The sequence below is a fragment of the Pristiophorus japonicus genome, chromosome 4 (assembly GCF_044704955.1).
Source record: "Pristiophorus japonicus isolate sPriJap1 chromosome 4, sPriJap1.hap1, whole genome shotgun sequence".
In the NCBI taxonomy this organism is placed as follows: domain Eukaryota; kingdom Metazoa; phylum Chordata; class Chondrichthyes; family Pristiophoridae; genus Pristiophorus; species Pristiophorus japonicus.
In genome coordinates, this window is record NC_091980.1 from 38,105,866 (window position 1) to 38,121,285 (window position 15,420).

The 15,420-nt window shown below is 44.9% G+C and overlaps 1 protein-coding gene and 1 long non-coding RNA gene across 6 annotated transcripts in view; one reads left to right on the forward strand and one right to left on the reverse strand.

The window, feature by feature from the left end:
- tenm2a (teneurin transmembrane protein 2a) overlaps positions 1-15,420 on the forward strand; it is a 652,746-nt gene that overhangs the window by 35,855 nt on the left and 601,471 nt on the right. The gene's annotated exons all lie outside the window — the stretch shown is intronic.
- LOC139262873 (uncharacterized) lies at positions 652-11,850 on the reverse strand. The gene is made up of 3 exons (XR_011592986.1): positions 11,772-11,850; positions 1,608-1,826; positions 652-769 (listed from the first exon to the last, which is right to left on the reverse strand). It is a non-coding gene; the product is annotated as an uncharacterized lncRNA (long non-coding RNA).

Sequence of the window (15,420 nt, forward strand, 5' to 3'; positions counted from 1 at the left end):
TAACAAGATAAGGGAATACACAATAAATGGTTGGACACTAAGAAATGTAGAGGAACAGAGGGACCCTGAAGGTAGCAGGACTGGTAGATAAGATGGTTAAGAAGGCATAAGGGATACTTTCCTTTATTAGCCGAGACATAGAATATAAGAGCAGGGAGGTTATGCTGGACTGTATAAAACCACAACTAGAATACTGCATAGCGTTCTGGTCACCACATTACAGGAATGATATGATTGCATCAGAGAGCACACAAGAGATTTACGAGGATGTTGCCAAGACTGGAGAATTTTAGCTATGAGGAAAGGTTGGATCGGCTGGGATTGTTTTCTTTGGAACAGAAACCCTCATCACATTTAAAAAGTACTTGGATATGCACTTGAGGTGTCGTAAACTGCAAGACTAGGACCTAGAACTGCAAAGTGGGATTAGGCTGGATAGCTCTTTTTTTGACCAGTGCAGACATGATGGGCTGAATGGCCTCCTTCTGTGCTGTAAATTTCTATGATTCTATAATTTGATCCCACCTTCGGGCCTATATTTTCATTTCAAAGAATGGCTGTTACCAATTTAAATGTGATAGTTGCTGCTCCCTTTTTTTTTTACTTGATCCTTTTTATTTGTATTATCATCAATACCATCAAAGGGCCCGTTCATGAGTTACAGGAAAAAGGCAGCTTTCCCTTAGATACCTCAGTATAAGTTCTCCCAAGTTCTTTTGTGCTTCCACCAACCAAATTCTGTTCTGTTACAGTTGCCTCCAGTAGTACCCTGTTGAAATGATTCTTAATATTAAAAAAAACTTGTGGAACACCAAAATTATTCATATACCTGATGGGGGCACATAACATAAGGCAATTGCAGTATTACTTAGGATTACATAGGGTATACGGCACTGAAACAGGCCATTTGCCCCAGCCAGTCCATGCCGGTGTTTATGCTCCACTCGAGCCTCCCCCTGTCTCTCCTCATCTAAATCTATCAGCAGAACATAAGAACATAAGAAATAGGAGCAGGAGCAGGCCATTTGGCCTCTCAAGCCTGCTCCGCCATTCAATAAGATCATAACTGATCTGACTTGAGTAACCCTCTATTTCCCTTCTCCCTAATATGCTTGTCTAGCCTCCCCTTAAATGCATCCATACTATTTGCTTCAACCACTCCCTGTGGTAGCGAGTTCCACATTCTCATCACTATTTGGGTAAAGAATTTTCTTCTAAAATCTCTATTGGATTTCTTGGTGAGTATCTTAAATTGACGGCTTCTAGTTATGCTCTTCCCCACAAGTGGAAATATTCTTACTGTGTCCACTCTATCAAAACCTTTCATAATTTTACTGATCTCTATTAGGTCACCCCTCAGCCTTTTTTCAAAAGAAAAGTGACTCAGCCTGATCATCCTTTCCTGATTTGTGTACCCTCGTATTTCTGGTATCATCCTTGTAAATCTTCTCTGCACCCTCTCCAATACCTCTATATCCTTTTTATAATCGGGCGACCGGAGCTGTACGCAGTACTCTTAAGGGTGGTCTAACCAAGGTTCGATACAGGTTTAGCATAGCTTCCCTACTTTTCAATTCTATCAACTCTTTTCAAATTATAAATGGTACCTTCTAATATTCATGGCTATCTGTCACTCTAGGGTATCAGGGTAGCAATGTTAGAAGGTGGGATTGCATGGTCTTTCCTCCCTCATATTGCATCATCATTTACTGTGGCTGTCAGTGATGTGGAAAGGATCTTGCTCTGTGTGCGTTGCTGATGACTGGATCACACATCCAGCTCCCCTGCCAGCTGTGTCCTGGTGATCTTCCAGGTGGTAGGAATTCCTGCAGGAACAGTGAGGACAAGCTCTTTAGTCTGAAAAGTAAATTTATATCTAATTTTGGAAATCGAATTTTGAAACATATGGTAAAGATTTGTGCATTTCTAGGAATGCAATAAATAATTCATATTACTTTTAACTACTTGTACATACTGAATTTCAGTATAGACCTGCTTGAAGTAACCTCAAACTCATAGGCTCAAGAATTGCATCATTTGCCTCTTTTGTTTAATTTGTCCTGTATGTATGCTAAAAATAATCAGTATTTTAGTATGCATTTATACTGTAGCTACTGGTCTGAGACTGGTAGCTACATGGGCTCCAGCCAGGCAGTACCTTATTTACACTGCCAGCCAGGACATAGCTCAGTGCCGGCAAGTTAATATACATATACCTCTGTTCACAACCATTGCATTGAAAATATTTTGAAAGTGTGTGTGAGAATCCAGGAGGTCCCCGAAATCCCCCTGAAATTCTTTTAAGCCTGATTTGAAAACAAGTATGAGACTTTTAAAATCGGGGCGTGGCTTAACAAGCAGCCAAGATAGGTCAGCGAGCACAGGGGTGATGGGTGAACGGGACTTGGTGCGAGTTAGAATACGGGCAGCAGAGTTTTGGATGGGCTTAAGTTTATGGAGGATGGAAGATGGGAGGCCGGCCAGGAGTTCATTGGAGTAGTCAAGTCTAGAGGTAACAAAGGCATGGAGGAGGGTTTCAGCAGCAGATGAGTTGAGGCAGGAATGGAGTTGGGTGATGTTAGGGAGGTGGAAATAGACGGTCCTAGTGATGGCGTGGATATGTGGTCGGAAGCTCATCTCGGGGTCAAATATGCCACCAAGCTTGCAAACAGTCTGGTTGCAAACAGCCAGGGAGAGGGATGGAGTCGGTCACTGGTATTTATTGTCGACATCTATTAATACAACTGAGTGGCTTGCTTGGCCATATCAGAGGGCAGTTAAGTGTAGGACTGGAGTCACATATAAGCTGGATTGGGTAAGGACAGCAGGATTCCTTCCCTAAAGGATATTGTGAACCAGTTGGGTTTTTACAACAATGGTCACCAATACCAGTGTTTTTATTTAAATTTACTTTTTAACTGAATTCAAGTTCTCACACTGCCTTGGTGGGATTTGAACTCACATTCTCTGGATTATTGTTCCAGGTCTCTAGATTCCAGTGACATAACCACCTTCTGTATTCGAGTAGTGTCTGCTTTGATGGTGTGATAGAAGTGAAAACCTGTACTTTTTTGAACTTAAATCCATTCAGCAAGTTTGAAAACAATTGCTGGATTTTTTATGCTTTGATGGGGTGGAGGGATTTTACTATGCATATGTAATCTATTCCCACCACTCATGCCCGAGAGAGGAAACAGGCTTTGTCAATTATGCACAACAAAAGTTGTTTATGTGAAAAAAGTAACCTCCTTCTAGGTGTTTCCGTGTGTTTCAAAAATTTTTTTATGAAACCTCTCTTTTTGTTTGCAAACTGTGTCACTGTTACTCTCAAAAACCTCTTTGTTTCCAGTAGTGTAACCTTGACAAAGAATATGAGCAGAACTGTTTCTAACAGCTTGAGGCTACATGAACGAATGGCCTAGTTGGGTGTGAAAATGACAAGGTTCACTTCAAATATAAAACACATTTTATGAACTACTTGGCAGAAACTTAAATTGGTCTGTGAACCACTCAAACTCAGAGTTGACTCTAATGCTTCCAAATGGATGCAGTACAAGGTCACATAACTGCAAATAGCAAGTAAATTAATTGATTTTTGGGAAAAAAGCACATGGCTCCACAGTTGCCTCAGCTGCTACAATAAAGAATGAATTTATATTTACATAGGTCCTTATCATTTCTCTCCTAAATGTTTATTGCTCACAGACAATGAAATACTTTGAAGTGCAGTCACTGTTATGTAGGCTAGCTTTACTGGCTAGGAAGGTGGCAGGTTTGATCTCTGGTTTGTACTGAGTTAGTTAATCTTCATTGGGACATTGATGAAACACTGGCATTATAACACTGGGCTCGGAAAAGGAAGAATTAGAATGTGCTTCTGTCTTTCTGATCATGACCTTATAGATGGTTAACCAGATCTCTGGCATGCATCATGTTTAAGATTTATAAATAAAATGAGTAAGAAATGCTTATTTATAGTGCTGTTGTTTGCCTGGTGTTAAGTGCACTTTCTCTCCCCATAAAGATTAATCTAAACCCAGGGAACTCAGATGTAGATTGCCAATATCTAGGACTTAGGGACCCCCTCGTGTGTGGAAACTGAAACAACACAGTTTACCCTGCACAGACCACTGGTCAGACGCTTGCTGATTGTCCAGCTAGGTTTACCCTACCCATTTAAAGCATTGGCTTGCAGAGTTTTCTGGAACAGAGTGCAAAGAATCCCAATTGTAGTGGCATGCCAAAGGTACCAAGTAAAATATCCTGCTCAGCCTCCTTTTGAGGTTTCCGCCATCATAGACAGCAATATCATGTTCATTCAGTTCACTCCACAGGACATTAAGAAACTACTGTGTCCATTGGACATATGGAAGGTTATTAGACCTGATAACATCCCAGCTGTAGTGTTGAAGACATGTGCTTCAAAACAAGCCAGTCCCCTAACCAAGTTCTTCCAGTGCAGATGTAACACTGGCATCTAACTGACAATGTGTAAAATTGCCCACATCTCCAAAAAGCAGGATGAATCTTACGCAGCTATTTACTACCTGATCAACCTTCACCCAATCATCCAATCATCAGTAAAGTAATGGTAGAAGACATCAATGTTGCCATCAAGCAATCCCCACTAATCCACTGATGCGCTCAGTTTGGGTTCCGGCAGATCTACTCAGCTCCAGAACTCATCACAACTTTAATCCAGACATGGGCACAAGACTGAATGTTGCAGAGAGCAGAGAATCACTGCCCTTGACATCAAGGCTGCACTCAGCCAAGTATTGCAACAGAGGGGCCTGAGCAAAACTGAAATCAATGGGGATCACTGATAACATTTGCACCACATGAATGCCAGGCAATGACCATCTTCAATGAGAAAAGACCCAACTGCCTCTCCTTGAACTTCAATCACCTCACTGAGTCCCCAATCATCAATATCTTGTGGGTCACCAATAACCGGCACTCACCTGGATGGATTCAGGCATAGCAACACTCTGGAAGCTTGACAGCATCCTGGAAAAAGCAGTCTGCTTGAATAGTGCCTCTCTGCTACTGAATTTGATACTCAACCCTTCACCACTGTTGCAATGTAGCTTTGCCAGGTTGTGACTAGTGGTGTACCCCAGGGATAGGGGAAACTAAAACTAGGGGACATAGGGCTCAATTTTCCCCAAAGCATTTTTTTGGCGTACTTGAAGAGTTACGCCTGATTTTTTGGGGCCCAAGTACGCCCCGTTAGATTTCTTCATTTTGGCCTGGCATAACCCGACCTTTAGTTTTGGGGATGGAGCCTTGATCTGTGCCAAAAAGATCGGGCTGTCAAGGTAACCAGGGACACAATGTGAACTGAGGCTGCAAAGTGAAGCATACAGCCAGCTCCCAACACATTAAAATAATTGAAAATCACATAACAGCAACTTACCTCTAACCCTGCCGGAAGGGCTTGCCAGTCCGGTCCCATTCTCGGCCCCCACCGGTTCGATTGTCTGATCTCGTTCTCTCTTTATATCTGGCCGAAGGGCTTGCCAGTGCGCTCTCCTGCCCCGAGCCCAGGCCGACTGGCCTCTTGGTCCGCTCCTCCGCCCCTAGCCCAGGCTGAAGGGCTTGCCGGTGCGTTCTCCCACCCCTAGCCCTGGCCGAAGGGCTTGCCGGTCTGCTCCCCCGCCCCATCTCAGGGTCTCCTCCCTCCCGCTCCCAGCACCTAACTACATCCATAAGGCTTCCCCCCCCATCCCCTACCCCAGCTCTCTCTCCCCCATCTCTCTTACCTTTCCAGCTGCTGCTGTCCGGGCATCTGCTGCACTTACCTGCGCCGATTTCCTTACCTCTCTGGAAAGATTTTTCTGTAGAGACCACATACGCTGGCCTAAGCAGAACTGGAGTAACTCTCAGCTGGCCAAACTTCCATAAATGATCAGAATTGGCGCAAGTGGCTGGTTACGCTCCCTTTGGCTGAAAAAAAAATTGACCTAAAGAATTCGTAACGAACTGAGTCACACTGGTGCAAATTGATTGGGGAAACTCTGGTTTTTCAACTTAGGCCAAAAAGAGCAGCCTGTTCCAACAAAACGGCGCATATCACTGGGGAAAATTATAGTCTTAGAATAAGGGGCCACCCATTTAAGACTGAGATGAGGAGAAATTTCTTCTTTCAGAGGGTTATAAATCAATGGAATTCTCTGCCCCAGAGAGCTGTGGAGGCTGGGTCATTGAATATATTTAAGGCGGAGATAGACAGATTTTTGAACGATAAGGGAGAAAAGGGTTATGGGGAGCAGGCAGGTAAGTGGAGCTGAGTCCATGATCAGATCAGCCATGATCTTATTGAATTGCGGAGCATGCTCGAGGGGTCAAATGTCCTACTCCTGCTCCTATTACTTCTGTAAATAGTGTAGGTGAGAGCAGAAAGTTGCAGTGGGACATCGATAGCAAAACTGGCAGATGGAGTCCAATGTGGGAAAGTGTGAAGTCATCCATTTTGAAGTAAGAAAGATAGATCAGAGTATTTTGTAAATGGCGAGAAGCTAGGAACTGTGGAAATGTGAATGAGAATTAGGGGTCCAAATACAGAAATCACTAAAAGCCGGTACAAAAAATAATTAGAAAGGTGGCTGGAATGTTGGTCTATCTCAAGACAAAGAGGTAAGAGAGGTAAGAGAGATGGGGGAGAGAGATGGAAAAAAAGGTTCCTACCGAGACCACCGGGGAGCGGGGCTGCCGATCGCGGCACAGACCCCATGTTCAAAGCGCCAACAGGACGCCCAAAAAAATCATGGATTTTTTTTTAACAGCAGCACATCTCCACTTAAAATTTCACCCCACTAGCGGCCGGCCACCCGGTACGTATCCCCTGAAGCTGTCACTGTCATCGCCCGGTGCAGCTTCAGGGCGCAATACCCAATTTAGCGTCTGGGGCACTAACGGGGCACTGCGTACGGTGATGATGTCAGTATTGCTGGCGCAGCAGAGCGAGGCACTATGGGTTACTGCTGTTGAACTTAGCGGGAGTCATTAGTGGTGCCGCGCCCCGTTGGCAAAGTCATTTGCGCTCCGTGAGCGCCCACCCCAGGGGCGACTATGCTTCCCACTGAGCCAGAGCTGGCAATTAAGAAAAAGATTTGTCCTCCAGGTCTTTAGGAACAGAAATAGGCCATTCAGTCCCGTGAGCCTGTTCCGCCATTCAGCCAGTTAATGCCTGATCTGTATCTCAACTCAATTTTCCTGCCTTTTCTCCATATTTCTTGATACCCTTACCTAATAAAAATCTATCCATCTTAGTTTTGAAAATTTCATTAGCCCCAGCATCCACAGCCTTTTGGTGGAGACAGTTCCACATTTCTATTACTCTTTGGGTGAAAAGTGCTTCATTCTTAAATGGCGCAGCTCTAATTTTAAGTTTGTGCCCCCTTGTTCTGGATTCCCCCACCAGAGGAAATAGTTTGTATGTCGCCGCTTTATCGAATTGCTTAATCAATTTAAATATCTTAATTAGATCATCCCTCAACCTTCTAAACTTGAGGGAATACAAACCATTCATACAACCTGTACTCATAATTTAACTCTTTAAGCCCCCAGTACCCTTCTGGTCCCAACAATAAGCCAGGTGCACTCGTCAATCATCAGCTTTGCTCTGGAGTATTGTGGATCTGCTTGACTCGGATGTCAAATTATCAAGTCTGGTGCAAAGGATTGATTCTGCTCCAATCTCCCATCCCAAAGTGTGTCATTTTGAAGCCAGCTCAACCTCGAAGAGGCACTGTCCCTCGAGGTGGTCCACACTCACTCAGACCTCACACTGAGACTGAGGCCATTTTGGTGTCTCCAGGTACTTTTCTCCTCATGCTTATTACTGCAACATTTCACTGGCTGTAAGGACTTTGGAATTTTCTCAGCATATGAAAGGCACGAACGACATCAATACAAATTCTTCTCTTTCATGCATCATGTTCCAGGAGGGCAAAGTCCCCTTTCCCTGTTCTACTTTTACATTTGTTTTGGGGAGCGGTGTTCTTAAGATCACCGGCATCTGTTTTGATATGGGACCAGCCCTCTCTTCTCTTCTTAGACAGTCCCTCAGAGTGGAGGATGACTTGCTCCCACACTAATATGAGTTCTCAGGTGACAGATGAGTCCAATGCAGGACCTACAGTCCCTGTCACAGGTGGAGCAGACTGTAGTTGAAGCGATGAGCGGGTGGAGTGCTTGGGTTGTCGTGCGCTTTTTCCGCTGTTTGGCTTCCGCTTGCTCCCGGCGAAGAGATTCGAGGTGTTCAGCGCCTTCCCGGATGCTTCTCCTCCACTTTGAGTGGTCTTGGCCCAGGGATTCCCAGGTGTCGATAGGGATGTTGCACATTTTCAAGGAGGCTTTGAGGGTGCTCTTGAAGCGTTTCCTCTGCCCATCTGGGACTCGCTTGCCTTGTTGGAGCTCTGAATAGAGCGCTTGTTTTGGGAGTCTAGTATCGGACATGCAGACGATGTGGCCTGTCCATCGGAACTGATCATGGTCAATGTTTCGATGCTGGAGATGATGGCCTGAGCGAGAACACTGATGTTGGTGCGCCTATCCTGCCAATGTATTTGCAGGATCTTGCCAGGGCAGCGTTAGTGGTACTTCTCCAGTGCTTTGAGGTGCCTGCTGTACATAGTCCATGTCTCTGAAGCATATAGGAGGGTGGGTATCACTACTGCTCTGTAGACCATGAGCTTGGTACCAGGTTTAAGATCCTGGTCTTCAAACACTCTCTTCCTCAGACAACCAAAGGCTGCACTGGCACACTGAAGGCGGTGTTGGACTTTGTCATCGACGCCTGCCCTAGTTGACAGTAGGCTCCCGAGTTATGGAAAATGGTGCACGTTGTCCGAGGTGTCTTCTTGGATCTTGATAATCCGGGGGAGGGCGGGGTGGGGGGTGGGGGGGGGCAGTACTGTATGGCGGGGGCAGGTTGGTAGAGAACCTTTGTCTTACGGATGTTTAGTGTAAGGCCCATACTATCGTACGCTTCGGTGAAGGTGTTAATGATGGTTTGGAGTTCGACCTGAAACTGAATTCTTTACACTATGGAGTGAAAACTGAGGGAAGAAGGCCCATGAATTTCCAGCCAGCTGCCCTCCATAATATAACTGCTCCTCTTGCCAAATAGACTGGTGCATGAACTCCACTCTCATGTCTTGCACACTTAAAAGAAGTGTCACTGTTCCGATCCTCCTACTGCCAGCCTGCATTCTGTGCAGCAGCTGCCTCCCAAACAACATTGGCCATTTTGTGGGGACTGTCTGAAGAAATCTAGGATTGGAATTTCTTTAAAAATAAATACTATGCGCTCATTGGCAAGGTAGGGAGAGTCACCTGGATGCCTGCAGATATATAGTTTTTTCTAATTATTTTTTAGATTTTGTTAAATTCCTCTTTGTTGGGTAATCAACCATGGAAGAAAAAGAAATGCTGGCATTGGTATTAATTTTAATCTCCTGTCAGTTCATAAAACCATTCCAAATTTAGTTTAGGGAAGCTTTGATCTCGGAACAAACGGAAGATTTCTCTGTGAATTTGGCTAGATCCAAGGCTTGTTGAAACACCAAACATTGAGCTAAAGATAAATGTAACATTGTTTAATGGCACATATAATTATATCATATGAATAGGGTGTTGATAGCTTCAACGTTAAACTATTAACACCTCCAGCTAAACATCAGCAAAACAACAGCTATTCGCTTTGTTTCACAGAAATTTCAGTCAGCAACGGAAAAGTAGGGCACGGAAACTGCATCATATTGGTTTTCAGTCTAGAACAAATGTGGTATTCAGATCAAGCAGGGCTAGAGGGCCATGGATAACTGGATCTAAACATGGGGAGATGATGGGAGAGGGCTAAAGAGAGAGTGTGGGAGCAATAGAACAGAATCAGGGAATAGAGGTGGAATGGGGAGAGGGTGCAATGAAGAGGGGGATGGGAGAATAGGGGCATAGGAAAAGTAGAAAGCTAGAGGGGTAGGAGAGAAAGAGCATGAGGAGAGGGTTAGTGGGTGTTTGGAGGTTTAGTAGTGGAGAGAGCAACAGTTTCCCAGTGATGTTGTGCACCAGGAATGATTTCCCTGCTCAGTGGGAAGGTGAGGGTTGCAGGGATCTTTGCTCACTTCAGTGCAATGGGAGCGAGAGGCAAAATGTTGCTCATGGATGGAGGAGAAAGGCCGATAAACTGGTCAGTGTTCTATAGTGCTCCTTAGTGGAAGGGGAAGGGAGACCTGTAATGATTCTCAGTCAGTGACAGCATTTAGAAGACGATGGGGAGAAGGGGGTAGTTGTTAATGTAGGGGCCAACTGCTGTTCTGTGATTTGGAATGGGGATTGCACTGCCAAGGGTCTTAGGTAGGGATCTACAGGCTACAAAGCATGAGTCAGTGGGAGGGGGAGGAACAGAGGTTCGAAAGGGAGATCGGAGATTGATGGGATTGGATCAGAGAGAGAGAAAGGGATTGGAGAGAGAGAGAGGGGTCAGAGAGAGGGCAGAGAGAGAGAGACAGGGGGCAGAGGGAGAGGAGAGAGAGAGAGACATGGCGGTCGGAGAGAGGGGAGACAGAGAGAGAGAGGGAAAAAGATAGAAGGTGTGGGGGTCGGAGGGAGAGGGGGGAAGTGGAGGGAGGGAGGAATGAGAGAGAGAGGGAGAGGGGAATCGGAGGGAGAGGGGGGATCGGAAGCGGAATTCCAGAATTGTTTACGAGGCTTGTAAACGCAAATTAGGGATTTTAAAAACTCAGCATTCTTTTGTGGACGTGCTTATTTGTAACATCTAAAGCTCTGATTGGGTCCCCTTGATCACATGACTGATTGCTGATTGGTTTCCTTGGAGGATAAGACACACCCAGCAGTTTCTCTGGAATGTGTAATTAGAACCGCCCTGTTTACGTAATCAGTGACTTTGCAAAGTGTATTTCGAGCCATTCTGACTGACTCCAGACAGAATAGAGCTCACTCTCACAGGGAAAGTCCTTCTCCCCCAAACAAGTTCCTGCCCCACCCCCCTCGTCCAACTTCATGACCTAATCCCCCACACCCTTCACCCAAGTTCCTGATCTACTCCATCCCACCCCCTACACACCCAGCCCAAGTTCCTGACTAATCACCTCCCACCACCCAAGTTCCTGATCTTTTTCTCCCACTGACCCCCCCCCCCCCCCCACCCCCGGTTCCTTTCTTCTCCCCCTGTCCAGTTCCTCCCCCACGGATTCATGACCTCCCCCCACCCCTCCACAACAAGTTCCTGATCTTCTACCCACCTCCTTCCCAGCCGTCGAGGGGCATTGTGTGTGGGTCACGGATTGTTAACCGGTTTATTGGGTATAAAGTGACCTGTGACAATGTCGTGACTTCTGTATTTCGTCCAGTCCTACCATCTGGATCACGTTCTCAATTCCCTCCCCCCCCCCCCCCCCCCCACCTTAGACCTGGATCACATGCGTTCACCATCCCCACTGTGCACTCCGTACTCCTTACACCCACCCCCCACACTGAGTTCGACCTCCTCTCCCTTCCCACCTGATTGCCACCCCTCTCCCTCCGATCACTCCTCCCTCTCTCTGATCCCCCCCTCCCCCCCATCTCTTTCCCCTCTCTCTCTCTCTCTCTGTCTTCCCTCTCTCCGGCCCCCAGTCTCTCTCTCTCTCTCTCTCCCTCCGCCCCGCTCTCTCTGTCTCCCTTCTCTCCAATCCCTCTCTCTCCTCTCTCTGTGACCCCTCTCTCCGATCCGACCCCATCTCTCTCCGATCTCCCTTTCAAACCTCTGTTCCTGCCACAGATCCAGTGACGGGCCTCCTCCCACAGAGCTGAGGAAAGTATGGTCCACGCTGCACTGCAGCTGCAACTGTGGGGTACTCGGTGACGTTGCGCATGCGCAAAAAGGGGCGAGCCGACCGGGCTCATGCACAGAAGGACACAAAAATGTTCTTGCAGATAATCACTCTGTTGTTTTGTATCTATGACTCAGTGTCATACCACTTACGCATTGAGCTATCAGAATAGCACTTCAAGCCTGTTTTTGAACTGAATACACATTTCCACAAATGAGCGACTTCATTTCAAATTTAGTGTTCAACCTAAGCACCGATCAATTGTGAGTTTTGGTCCGTTGATGGTCGTGCCTTGTTTTGTGTCTATAACATGGAGTGATTTGAAATCTAGATTTAGACTGAGGCTTTGCTCAGTTATGCTCCATTGTGGAATGGTCGATACATTATTCCACACAGTTGCTGATCTCAACTATGTTTCTGCGTGGCACTAGAACATAATTCAGAGAGAGGAGGAGGGAAAATCAGAGGTCCATTCATCCCAAAGTTCTCATGTACATCTTTCAGCAGCAAGTTATTGTTGAAGGCCTAGAAAGACTGAGGGATGGGACTGAGAACAAATTAATTTTAAAAACCTGTGCACGATTGTGTTAAACTGGAGTCACTGATGCAATGAAAGCAGAATGGTATTTAGTAACTGAAAAATAAAGATGATCACTATATTAGAATCGACGTATAAATGTTTTGAAATGTTGCAGTTTACACTTTTTATATGAGGCACGGTACGAGGTTTCCTCTCACCCAAAAATACTACCCACCTTGCAAGAGATTAAATCGAGCTTTGCTTGCTCGATCTGCCTGGCACAGTATTCACTCAGTCACACTGAATGGAGAATGTGTCTCACATCCTCATTAGATTAATGCTGTTCCCCATATATAGGCTGCATTCATTGAAGGGCCACATCAACGATGTGAATAAAATGGCAATTACCATGTATAAGTAAAAGTGTTTTTTGTCCCGTTGCTCATTTCTTCTACAACTGGATTATGCATTAATGCTCCAATTAAATTAACTTCCCACTGTTGAAAGAAATTTAGATTTATTTTCTTGGTGGTGGGGGAGAGGGGGAGCTTGTTTCTGTACCCTAATTTTACAATATTACTGTTTGTTCTAATAATTTTGATGATTGCAGTTCTAAAATGTTGATTTGTTGAAAACTCAAACTGAAATGTGGATGCTCTATTTAATTTTTTTTCACAAAGCACTTTCATCTGAATCCTTTTGTTTCCAATTTATTAAAAAACATGGGAATATGTCAATTGTGACTTCCATCCTTATTTTGTGTATGGTTTCAGGTGAATAAACCTTGCTCATGTAATGAAAGAAGAATGCTTTATTCGGTTCCATGTGGCATGGTTGCCTGTGATGATGGGAGGGCTATTTCTCTGCATCAACAGCTGTTTCCATGTCAACTGTTGCCAAGATATATTTAATTGTGAAAGATTTCTTTTTAATTATGATTGAACTCCCTCTAGTTTTAGTGAGGCATCTGGGAATTTCTGATTCTCCTCTTCAGGAACCACTTGGAGAGATAAAGGGCAGTTTGAGCTGAAAGTGCAGCTGCCCGACTGTTTCCCCTTGTGTCCTCCTGCTGTTGATGAATGTCACATTGAAATGCAAAATTTCTCTGAAGTGTTTAATGGCGAACCGAGGGTGGCACGATGATAAGAGTTTTTTTGCTAATGTTTTGCTAACTTTCCTCATGATAATACGATCATAAAACTGTCATCATCTATGATAACATCAAAATGACCTGCCATTTCCCGAACATGTCCTTGGTGCGAATGATGGCAGTCTGCAAACAGGACTGCTGCTCCTTATGCTGGCACGGGGCTGAGTCTGGGCGCAGTCCTGAAGACTGGTAAAAGCATCAAGCGAAATGCACTGTGGTTGGAATACAAGCGTTTACCAAGTCTGCCGAGTGCAACAATACAACGTAGAAGGATGACCGTTTGACTTGTAAATGAGATTAGAGAATCTCACGCCACAGCAGATTTCAAGGTGTTTTGAGTCATTAAGAAACCTTATCAGCAATCATTTCTTCCCATTGTTGTGCTCTCAAGCATTTGTGAAGTGAGCAATGCAGCAGTTGAGAACATAATAGTGTGACTGGCACTGTAGGCGGAAAATGAACAATGCCGCAGAAAAGTCTCACGGGTGTAATTAATGTTTGGTTGATGGCAGTGGGGCCGGTGGGCGGGGGCAGGGGGAATGGTTGTCAGAACATGCAAGCTGACCGCCAAGTTGGTGCAGGGGGAGGACCATTTCCAGGGCTAGGATTCATTTGAATAGAAGCGGCAAGCTGCCCGCTCGCGATGCGTAACACATTGCAACTTGCCAGATTCAGGCTGGCACAATATCAGGCCCAGCCGGCAGAGAGGTACATCCTGGGGTGGGGGAGCTCACGGTCATGTTTTTTCTGTGAGGCTCAGAGGAGTGCTCCTGCTCCCCCGGGCCTCCACAAAAATATTTTTCTCACCTACCTTTTGAGGTCTTCTGCTTCTTGGTTTATAAGTTCTACTGAGTGGTACATCCATGGTGGGCACTCCACCTATTGAACTAGCAGTGGGAAGATAGCGGCAGGGCAGCAAATCAATGGTTAATCTACCACTTTGATTTGAACTTACAATGCTGCCTTTTCCTCTGGAAAGCCCCCTGCTCCCCCATTCAATCTGAAAATATCTGCTAGTGAGGGAATAGGAGTAATTACAACTCCAGATGTTTATAAATTATTTGAGCACCTTCTCAAAATGAATACTCTTTCAGTGATTGTCTCTTCTTGCCCTTGATAAATACCTCCAATGCCATGTGTGATGGCTCTCATTGTAGGGGATGGTGTTCCAATGCGAAACCTCTGCTGATGCTAATGTATAAAGAGCTGCTGGCAGGTTGGAAAAAGCAGGAAGGGATGACTTGCCCTCCAATTTTCTGTAATTCTGTATATAAAAGAACATCGGCTTGCTCTGACAACAAGGCTAAAATCGAGATCTCAAATTGTGGGACACTGCAATATTATGTTTTATATCTGTTAATCTGAGTGATATTATCATATAATCACTTGGCACGCTTGTATCAAATTTCTCTTGGAGCTGATTGAACAAGGTTTTCGTCCATTTAGAATAAAAATGGTTGGCACTTCTGTTAATAGAGTGGAGAGAGGAATTTTTTTCAAGAGCATGAAGCATTCGGATAACATTTTTCACAATCATTTCCAACTTGTATTTTTCTTCTGAAGTTGGTGCTCATCCAGGTATGAAATGTTTGTACTAAGCAATGGAACAGTTTTCATTTGGACACTTAATGTTGTGATCAAGCACTAGCAGGCTAGGCGTAGCATGGTTCAGTACAGAATAAAGCTCATAAAACCACAGATGCCTGGAAAAGTAGCAAAAGCATGCTATTAGCTTCAGAAAAGCTGACGCAGCATCAAAAACCTGGTAACTCAAAAGCAGTCGTGAATATAGGCTTATGACATGTAGTTGCACGGGACTTGTCAAGATTAAGCTGCAGGCAAATCTGACCTTCTGTCACTTGTACAGCAGAAGATTGTGGCAAAAATTGAATGGATTTGTTCTCATTTCT